This window comes from Rhyacophila brunnea, unplaced genomic scaffold (genome assembly GCF_057557595.1).
Source record: "Rhyacophila brunnea isolate RB1 unplaced genomic scaffold, BYU_Rbru_1.0 scaffold_1, whole genome shotgun sequence".
Classification (NCBI taxonomy): Eukaryota; Metazoa; Arthropoda; class Insecta; order Trichoptera; family Rhyacophilidae; genus Rhyacophila; species Rhyacophila brunnea.
In genome coordinates, this window is record NW_028232751.1 from 60,583,402 (window position 1) to 60,593,076 (window position 9,675).

Here is a 9,675-nt window from a genome sequence, read left to right on the forward strand (position 1 = left end):
ACTCACTTCATACCCGGCGCGCACGAGAAATTGTGCATGAAAGTCATTCACAGATGTATAGGTAGATGTCACGTGACCATATGACGTATCCGTTTCCATTATGCGATACAAGCTTCGAGAATTTAGAGTAATATAACCTTTATTGTAATGGCGTATTAGTGTCATGACTCATTGCGTTAGAAACAGATTCTCGGTTACTTACGACTTCTCGGAGATTAGACGCAAGTGAGCCCAGCGCATCACAGGCGACTGTCCAATGGTTTCTGTCATTCAATTGCATTCATTAAAATGGCATTTTATAAATAATAAATAATACTAACACATGAAAAGTGATATCCCATCTTTTTTGGAGTGTTAAGTAGATTTTTTTACAATTTTTAACTAGGCACATTGGCATTTTGTAACACAATAATAACGGTGGAGTCGAAACCTGACAGTCAGAAATTTTGTATGGGCAGACCCAGCGGTGTCGCCAGACCACTTGCAAGCAGAATGTTCATTTGAGCGTAGGATACCGATATTAAAATATGAATTTCGCCATCCGGCAGACCCGACACAAAGTGAGTGTAATTTTATTTTCTAGATGCTTCGTCCATATTAATGTCATTGGACCAATGCAAAGAAATTGAAAATCTCCAACGAAAATATGATTCCTTTAATATGCACAAGAAGATAAAGGAAACATTGGGAATTACAAGAGGAACCTCATCAACTATCTTGAAAGACGAACATGGGCGTATTATATCAGATATAGAAAAGAAGCTGATTCGTTGGAAGACATATATTGAAAATCTGTTTGATGATGATAGGGGACCTATTGGCTATACTTTTAATGAACGTGAACAAGCCCCATGCATAAATAGGGCAGAAATAATAAACGCAATACGAAATTCTAAAAATGGTAAGGCTGTCGGCCCTGATAATTACAACGAAATGATAAAATTATTAGAAGAAGATCAATTAGAAATTCTCGTTGATTTGTTTAATAAAATTTACGAAACGGGCATAATTCCCGATGATTGCTTGAAATCGACATTCATCACTTTACCAAAAAAGGCGAATGCAAAGGAGTGCAGCGAGTTTAAAACAATAAATTTGATGAGCCACAATCATCCATAACAGGATTTTTCGAAAATGCGAAGAAGGCATGGATGACACAATTTGACTTCAGAAGTGGTTTGAGCACTCGCGAAGCACTTTTCAGCTTGAAAGTTCTAGTGCAAAGATGCCTAAATGTTAATGTTGATGTTTATATGTGTTTCATCGATTACGAGAAAGCATTCGATACTGTTAGGCATCCTAAACTTCTCGAACTCTTGCAGGAGAAAGGCATTGATGCAAGAGACATTCAACTGATAGCTAACTTACATTGGAATCAAACAGCGAATATCAAGATCGAAAACGAAATCAGTGGAGAGGTAAAAATTCGTCGCGGTGTAAGACAGGGGTGTATATTGTCACCTCTGCTATTTAACATGTAGGTACTGAGAAGCTATTTTCAAGGAAGCCTTACAAGGTGAATCGGTGGGTATTTTGGTTAATGACAAACATACGATATGCCGATGATACTGTGCTGATTGCTGATAGTTGAAAGAGTTTACATCAACTGGTAGAAAAGGTTAATGAGGTCAGTGATTCTTATGGTTTAAAAATGAACCTCAAGAAAACAAAACTATTACTAGCATCAAAAATAGCGACACCAGACACCAACAAGAGTTTTGTCATTAACAGCGAACCAATCGAACGTGTGACCCATTATAAATATTTAGGTACATCGGGTCAATGAGAAATGGGACCAGTCTCAGGAAATAAAAACTAGAATTGAGATCGCAAGGAGCGCTTTTCTCAAAATTAGACGCCTCCTTAGCAATCAAGATCTTAACTTAGGTCTGAGACTGCGTATGGTACGTTGTTATATTCTCTCAATTCTTTTCTATGGTATGGAAGTATGGACGCTAAACCAAGAGATGTCATGGAGACTTGAAGCTTTCGAGATGTGGCTGTATAGGCGCATCCTCAAAATTCCTTGGACTGACCGGGTGACAAATGTTGAAGTTCTCAATCGAATGGGGAAGGACCGAGAAGTTCTACGTAGTATCAAAACCAGGAATCTACAGTACCTCGGCCACATTATGAGAGGACAAAAATACAGCATTCCCCAACTTGTCATTCAAGGAAAGATCAATGAGAGCACGGGGATCAGCGTAGCAGAGGACAGCGCCACATTTCGTGGCTTAAGAACCTCCGTGATTGCTACGAGTGCAGCTCCACTGAACTGTTCCGGGTAGCAGACGGCAAAGATAAGATCGCCTTGATGGTGGCCGACCTCCGCTAGGGGATGGCACAATAAGAAGAAGAAGAATATACTTTAGCAATGTGGCATACTGATTTTGATATCACAATTGGGGTTTGCAATCAAGTAATCCCGCTTGATTTTTTGATTTCGTAACCCAAAGATTGATAATGCTGGAATTACAGAATTTCTAAATTAACTTTTTAGCCTTTTTTTGAGAACGAAAACTAAATAAAATCACTTGTCAAAATCTCTATAAAAATGAATGAAAGTTGTCATTTTACTCCTACTATACATTCATTTTATGCCTATAGAAAAACTGATGAATGGATGTCTACATTAGCTGAAATTGTTATACATTTAGCAAACTTAAAAAAAAAAAATATGATTTCTGATCTCGGAATTAAAATATGAATCCCTGAATTGAAAATTTTATCTCTAATGTAACCACTAATCACGTCATCATTCTGTAACATTCTAGTTTTTTGCTACTACTGTGCCTGTTCAGTGCTTAACGTGTACCACTATATGACAGTATTGATCATCTAGCATAGTGGTTTTCAAACTCTTCCGTTTCGTGACGCTAGTGAATAAAGATTTCTTCAATGCCCTATAAAAATATACCAATTAGTGATAGTTGAGCCACACTAAATTTTCAAATCAAACCATACACTGCTACCCTAATTTCCAGCAGACAGAGAATGGGATAGTACAAGGACGAGTTATTACTCTTCCTTACACTCTTTTTCCTTTCAAAGTCGATATGAGGCGTCTAATTCCAAAAAGCGATAAGTCCACATTTGGTTAAAATCGAGAAAAAAATACGCACATATTCTTTGTATAATTTTACACAATATGTATTGATCTATAAATTCCAAAACACGACATAACCCTACGAAAAAAAATATTTTAAGTCTCGATTTATTACAAAAAGCGCCAAGTCCGTGTTTCATATTATTTAAAGCTTGGTTGATTTCGCGCGTGCTTAAGTCAACCAATAAGGAACGTTAAATATTGAAAAGGGCGTCTCCCATGCTGTAACATCTGGTAAACTTATGACAGTGCCACGGAAATATGTGCCTTATGCGGGATAAATTAAAAAGTGAAGTACAAGTAGCGTAAAGTAAAAGTCCATTTTTATTTTGCCTATATTTATTACATTTAAGAGTTTATCGGCTGAAACAAATTGCCATTTGGTTCTAATTTCGATATAGAATACAACGGGAAAAAAAATCTCACGTTAAAACAAATAATTGAAGCTAGAAACATAAAAACGTTGTTTCCGATAATATTGAATTGTGGACTTGTCGCTTTTTGTAATTAGACGCCTCATATATTACCTATTTCTAAAATTTGACTATGAGTGGGTTAATTGGAAAATAAATACATTTGTTGAATAGTATAGGTATAATATATTTGGCTATTAGACATACAAATAGTATATAGGGTAAATTTATTTAACTCTACTTAAGTCTATACATAATACTGTCTTTACTATCACATATAATAATTAATAAATTATGTTATTATAATTATTATTATTATTTACTGTATCAGATCAAAACTAAATATTGTAACAACAACAAAAAATATAGATATCATAGAGGTTACCTTAATATTGATTCAGAAATTCACTATTGTTTTACTCTGGACATATTATAATATTGTCTAATATATCTGCAAAATTTCAAGTTTTCAGGGAAGCCATAAAAACAGTTTACAAAATGTATGGCACTTGAATCAATTCAAAAAAGGTTTTCATAATTTTAACGAAAATGTAATTTCTGTAAATTGTGTTATTTTGCATATGCGTTAATGTGTTTAATTACACAAAAATGTCAAAACGCATATTTTGCAGATAGGTATATAATTTTGCAATGGAAACGATGATATATTAATAAATAAATTAAAATAAAACACATTATTTTTAGTACTTAATACACATAGTTTAATTATCATCAAGATCAGTTTCATCCACTTCATGGGATGTCAACTGATGAAAATTTTATATATATATGAAAATAAGTAGGTATATATTATACTTAACGAAAGTATTATATTATTTATGTTAATTAATACATCTATCAGACTACATACAGTTTATTTTGATATGACATAAATAAAAAAATTAACCAAGAGAAAATCTTTGCTGAGCATCAGACTATGTGAAAAGATCTGAGTAGGAATTCTAGCTGGTTGTCCAATAAGTATATTTTGTTCATATACTTCCAGTAAACTCTTGATTATTCGTGCATCTAATGAACAAAGTTTCCATATATCTCTTATGAAAATTCATACTACTTGTATTCAAAAACTGTTTAAAGATTCTTAATAACAAATAAAAATCACAGATGTTCTCAATATTTAATAATTACATACTTATTCAGGTTGTAAAATAATAGTCTGCATTAAAAATATATTATAATATTTTAAGGGTAGGCGGAAAGAAAGATCATTGTCACATTAATTCAGTTTTGAGATAAAGTGAAAAAATTTAATTACTTCCATGTTATATTATTTATTAAACTTAAAGTAAAAGTTATCCTACATGTCAATCAAATAATAATAACAATCAAAATTCACTCTAGTTAAATATATAGTTTTGGTTAAAAAAAAAAAAAAAATAGTTTGTGATAATGATCTTTCTTTTGAATTTAAATGTTTTTTTTCTGAGGTCAGTGTTCCGACAATGATTGTTATTCCATCTAATAGCTTACAAAATTCTTCACAAGATGGCATCATTAACTCATTTTGCGATTTTTGTGGACAATGATCTTTCTTTCCGCTTACCCTTTTTTGAATGAAATACAAATTAATAGTTTGTATTATCCGTGTCCCTCCATCATTAGCCAGGATAACTGTGAGTACATTATAGCATGAATTTGAATTGAGATTTTTTTTCATTCAATTGTACATAGGGTGAACGAATCTGTGTGCAAAAGAAAGAAGGCGCTAAGTCTTAAATCGCTGCTTTTCAGGACAGCCGAAAAAAGATTAATTTTTAGTCCATTTTGTATGGCAACTCAATGTATGGAATTAAGTAACTCAGACTTATACTTTTTCTCATTTGTGCATGTATTATGGTTCATTTCGCACCTTTGACTCATTTTTCTATTTTTAAGACTTATCGCACTCTTTCTTTCGCCCACGGAAATATTCCCTCGTAAAATCAATTTATAAATTTAATTTACTGATTCACCAATCACTACGAATGATGTCACCTGGATGCAGTGTTGCCAACCGTACTATAATTATAGTACAATACTATAATTTGGAATCTGCGAAAAATGTAAAATATTATTATTTTACGCCAAATATGCCAAAATACTATAGTTTTAAAGGATTCAAAACGAAAAATGTTCCTGTACTCTACTTTATACAGAAATACTATAATTTTTACGCCTTTGTCCTATAATCAGCAGAGAAAAAGATGGCAACACTGCCTGGATGTGAAAATATTAATTCAGATTAAAAAAATCTATACTCATAAAATGGATAAGAATTTTTGAACACAAACCACTGATGTATTTAAATATAAATAACTCTATTCCACATTTGACCTTAATCAAACTAAGTATATAATAATTTAATAATTATTTACATCATTATAATATGTTGATATTTTACCCCAAAACCTTTTGATGGGGGGCTACATAATACTTAAAATATAATATACTTACCTTAAAACAGTGTTTTACATACTAAAATACACACTTGAAACTGATTATTATAATATTATTTATGAGTTTCTGCACAGTAGTGGTGAAGGATGGTGGGAGGCTGTTAAAATGCAACATAAATAGTGCACACTAAACTTTGTCAGTCATACTTAATGTTTTCATTGAATTAAGAGTACAAATTGCAGATGGTGTTGGTCAGTTATATAAAATTCATGTAATAGATAAAAAATATTATTATACCTATAAAACACTTAAAATTGTGTATTATTCAATGGCATAATTTTAGATATTGTATAGATATACAAATATTATTTGACTATTAGGTATCTATTAGGGCTTGGTTACGCAGGATTTTTAATTAAATTTTAAAAAACTAACCAACATTATCTGCAACTTGTAGTGTTAGTTCAATGAACAGATACATATGACTAACAACGTTTAGCGTGAACTATTCATATTGGATCTTAACAGACTACCTCCATCCTTCGCCACTGCCGCACAAGTATCGTACATTCAGTTTTTACCGAGGTTGAGTTATTATCACGGAACACAAAAATAAAAGGAAGTGCTTTACCTTATGATTTTCAAATTGTGGAGAAATATGGTAAGTATAAACATGTGTTAAGAATATGTTATTTTCAAAGGTTATGACTGTACCTATGCATTAAAGTTTGTCACATAAACTAATTGTGCATTCAATATTGGTAATATTTGAGATTATTCCAGAGGCTTTGTATTTCTTGAAAATTATGGCCTGACCGTCATTAAGCCATAAACAAAATCCAGATGCAAAGTCTTGGTCTATGGCGACTAGCCTTGCATTTCTATCTAATACTTAAATCTGTCCTGTGGTTATGTATTATACACAAAACGATCATCTGCATCATACCCCCTTATACTGAAAAACTGTTGTATTTCCAAATAGGGTATTTATAAAGATATTTTCTCATTAAAATATACAATATAGGTATCTATTTTACCTACAATTTTCAATTTCTTAATTTCGGTTTCATCAAACATAATATTAATTATATAAACTGGACATAGGTACAGCATCTGTGCGCTTAGCCACCAATACTTATTGAACTCCAAAGAATAGGTATCCATTGTCTGATTGTAGGAGTATGAATAAAGTTGCTTGAAATTTTTGAACATTAATCACTGTTAAATTTTGGCATGACATGTCACAAACAAAGTGGTGTTATGGTGAATAAAGTCAACAAAACCAAGCTGCATACTTCAACCATATTTCCTCAATAATAACTAAGTACGATTAATAATTGCAGTGTATCCTTAGAGGAAATATAAAGTACATTGTGTAGAAGAAATTTCTGAATACGCCATCTGAGAAATGATTGGTTCATCATTCGGAATGTTGGAAAATTAATGCTGATGACACAGGATAGAAAGACGTACTCAGTGTTGATTTAAGATTTGAATTTAAGCTATGTGGAGACCCCACAAGTTAAATTTGACGATGGTCTAGCATACTCTACAACAGTAGTGAAGGATGGAGGTAGGCTGTTAAGATCCGACATAAATAGTGCACACTAAACTTTGTCAGTCAAACGTATTTGTTTTCATTGAAGTAAGACTGCAATGTGTCGATAGCGTCTGTTAGTTTTTCAAATTCAATTAAACCCTACCGAATCCGAGTCATAGTAGATAGTAGTCCAAAAATATTCGTTTATCTATAAAATATCTAAAATTCTATATTGTTTAATAGCACAATTTTAGATATTTTATAGATAAAAGAATATTTTTTATCGATTGCGGTTTAATGAATTTTAAAAAACTAATCAACACAATCTGTAATATGATGTATTCTTAATTCATCGAAAATAAAGTAAGTATGAAGCGTGCACTATTTTTCTTGGATCGTCCATAGCATAGGTAACTACATTATTATGGTTTGGTTAGGTAGGGTTTAATTAAATTTTATAAACTAACTAGCACCATCTGCAAATTGTATTCTGGCGGACTAATGAAGTACTGACGAAGTCCAAAAAGACGATTTTCCAAGAGAGCAAAAACAAAGTTACAAAGTCAAGTTCGTTGGTCATGTTTTTACCAATAAAACATATATAATCCAGAATATTAGTACAAGTTAAACTGATAATTTAGTCCCGCGATGGCCGCACGGCTTAAGCGTCGGCCTATAAAGTCGTGGGGCGCAGGTTCGAATACTGAATCTAGCAAGCCCACATATTGTTTTTCAATTTGTAAATGAATCAGAGTATGGACCAAATAGGTTGAGCAAGTGGTTGACATCCATTTCACGTAAAAACATTTTTTTTAATACAAACCTCCACCCTGTGGAGGCCCATATTATGATCTTATTAGGACAGGTCATGGTCGGATACTGATGATAAAACCGACCGGGTTGATGCAAATCATTATATTTTAGTGACATACATTTCAGTTATAAATTAGCCTAATAGACGCATAAATTAATTTTTAGTTTTGTAGACTACTTGCGACTTATACGTCGGTGCCACTGATATTTAGAGTGTTTTTTGTTCATATCGTAAAATGACCAAAAATGGAGTTATACCCACAAGTCCGCCCATCATTAAACCATTCAATGAAAACAAATAAGTATGACTGACAAAGTTTAGTGTGCACTATTTATGTCGAATCATCACAGCCCAACTCCCAACTTCCATCCTCGCCACTGCTCTACAGTGACAAAAAAAAAATGATTAGATATTAGGTACAAGAAATCGAGGAATTATAGTCACAGTCATAAATGTTTACCAATGTACCTATAAGCCAAAAGGATTATTTATTTCACTGCAATTTTATTTCTATTACCTCTGTACCCGAATATTGTGCCTCAATTTGGAACTACATTAAAATCGTGATGCCTTTCTGGACAGCAAATGAGGCTCAATTCTGTCACCTTTGTGTAAGTCATCCAAACCTCTAAGTATGTCGCCAAGACCTACGTTCCATGTTCTTTCCTGGGAGACTTTCTGCAGTCTATCAATCTGATGCGCGTTTTGTTTCTGTGAGTTTTTCTATGCTGTGTAGTTCTACCTATGTACACCCTGCCGCCATACGACCGAATGACTGAATATCACTACTTGGTTCTACACCCTGCCGCCCTACGACTGAATAAATGAATTTCACTACATGGGTCGAAAGTCGAAACTCGGATATTCAAGTAAAACGTATAAATAAAACATTATTATCAAACGAATTATGCTTTTTACAGTTGATAATTTGGTGCTATGACTTTATTGTGATTAAGGATTGCAATACCGAATGAAAATACCAATACCGGTATTTGTAAAATAATTGTAAAAATCAGAATTATCTACGAATAAATAAATAAATAAATAAAATAAATAAAAATCTGTTAAAAATATTAAGGCTATACCTCAGTTGTAGCACGGTCTAAAAAAATCGTGGCTAAGCGTTGCGCGGATTATGGATCGCGGGTGTAAATGACGCATGCCGAACGAAATGTAATTTGCCATATAAATCTAGCATGCGTCCATTTAATGTTCTGTTTATTGTTCTATTAGTAACAATAATGATATATTCATTTACATGTTTTCTTTTTTAAGTAAACGGGTAACGTTTTTAGTCATCTTTACACGATTTAAGAATTAATACCCCCGTCGCCACCACGAAACAAATTGACGTATTTACACCTCGACGTTCGGTCTCTGATTGCCAGCGAGTCCAAAATTTCGT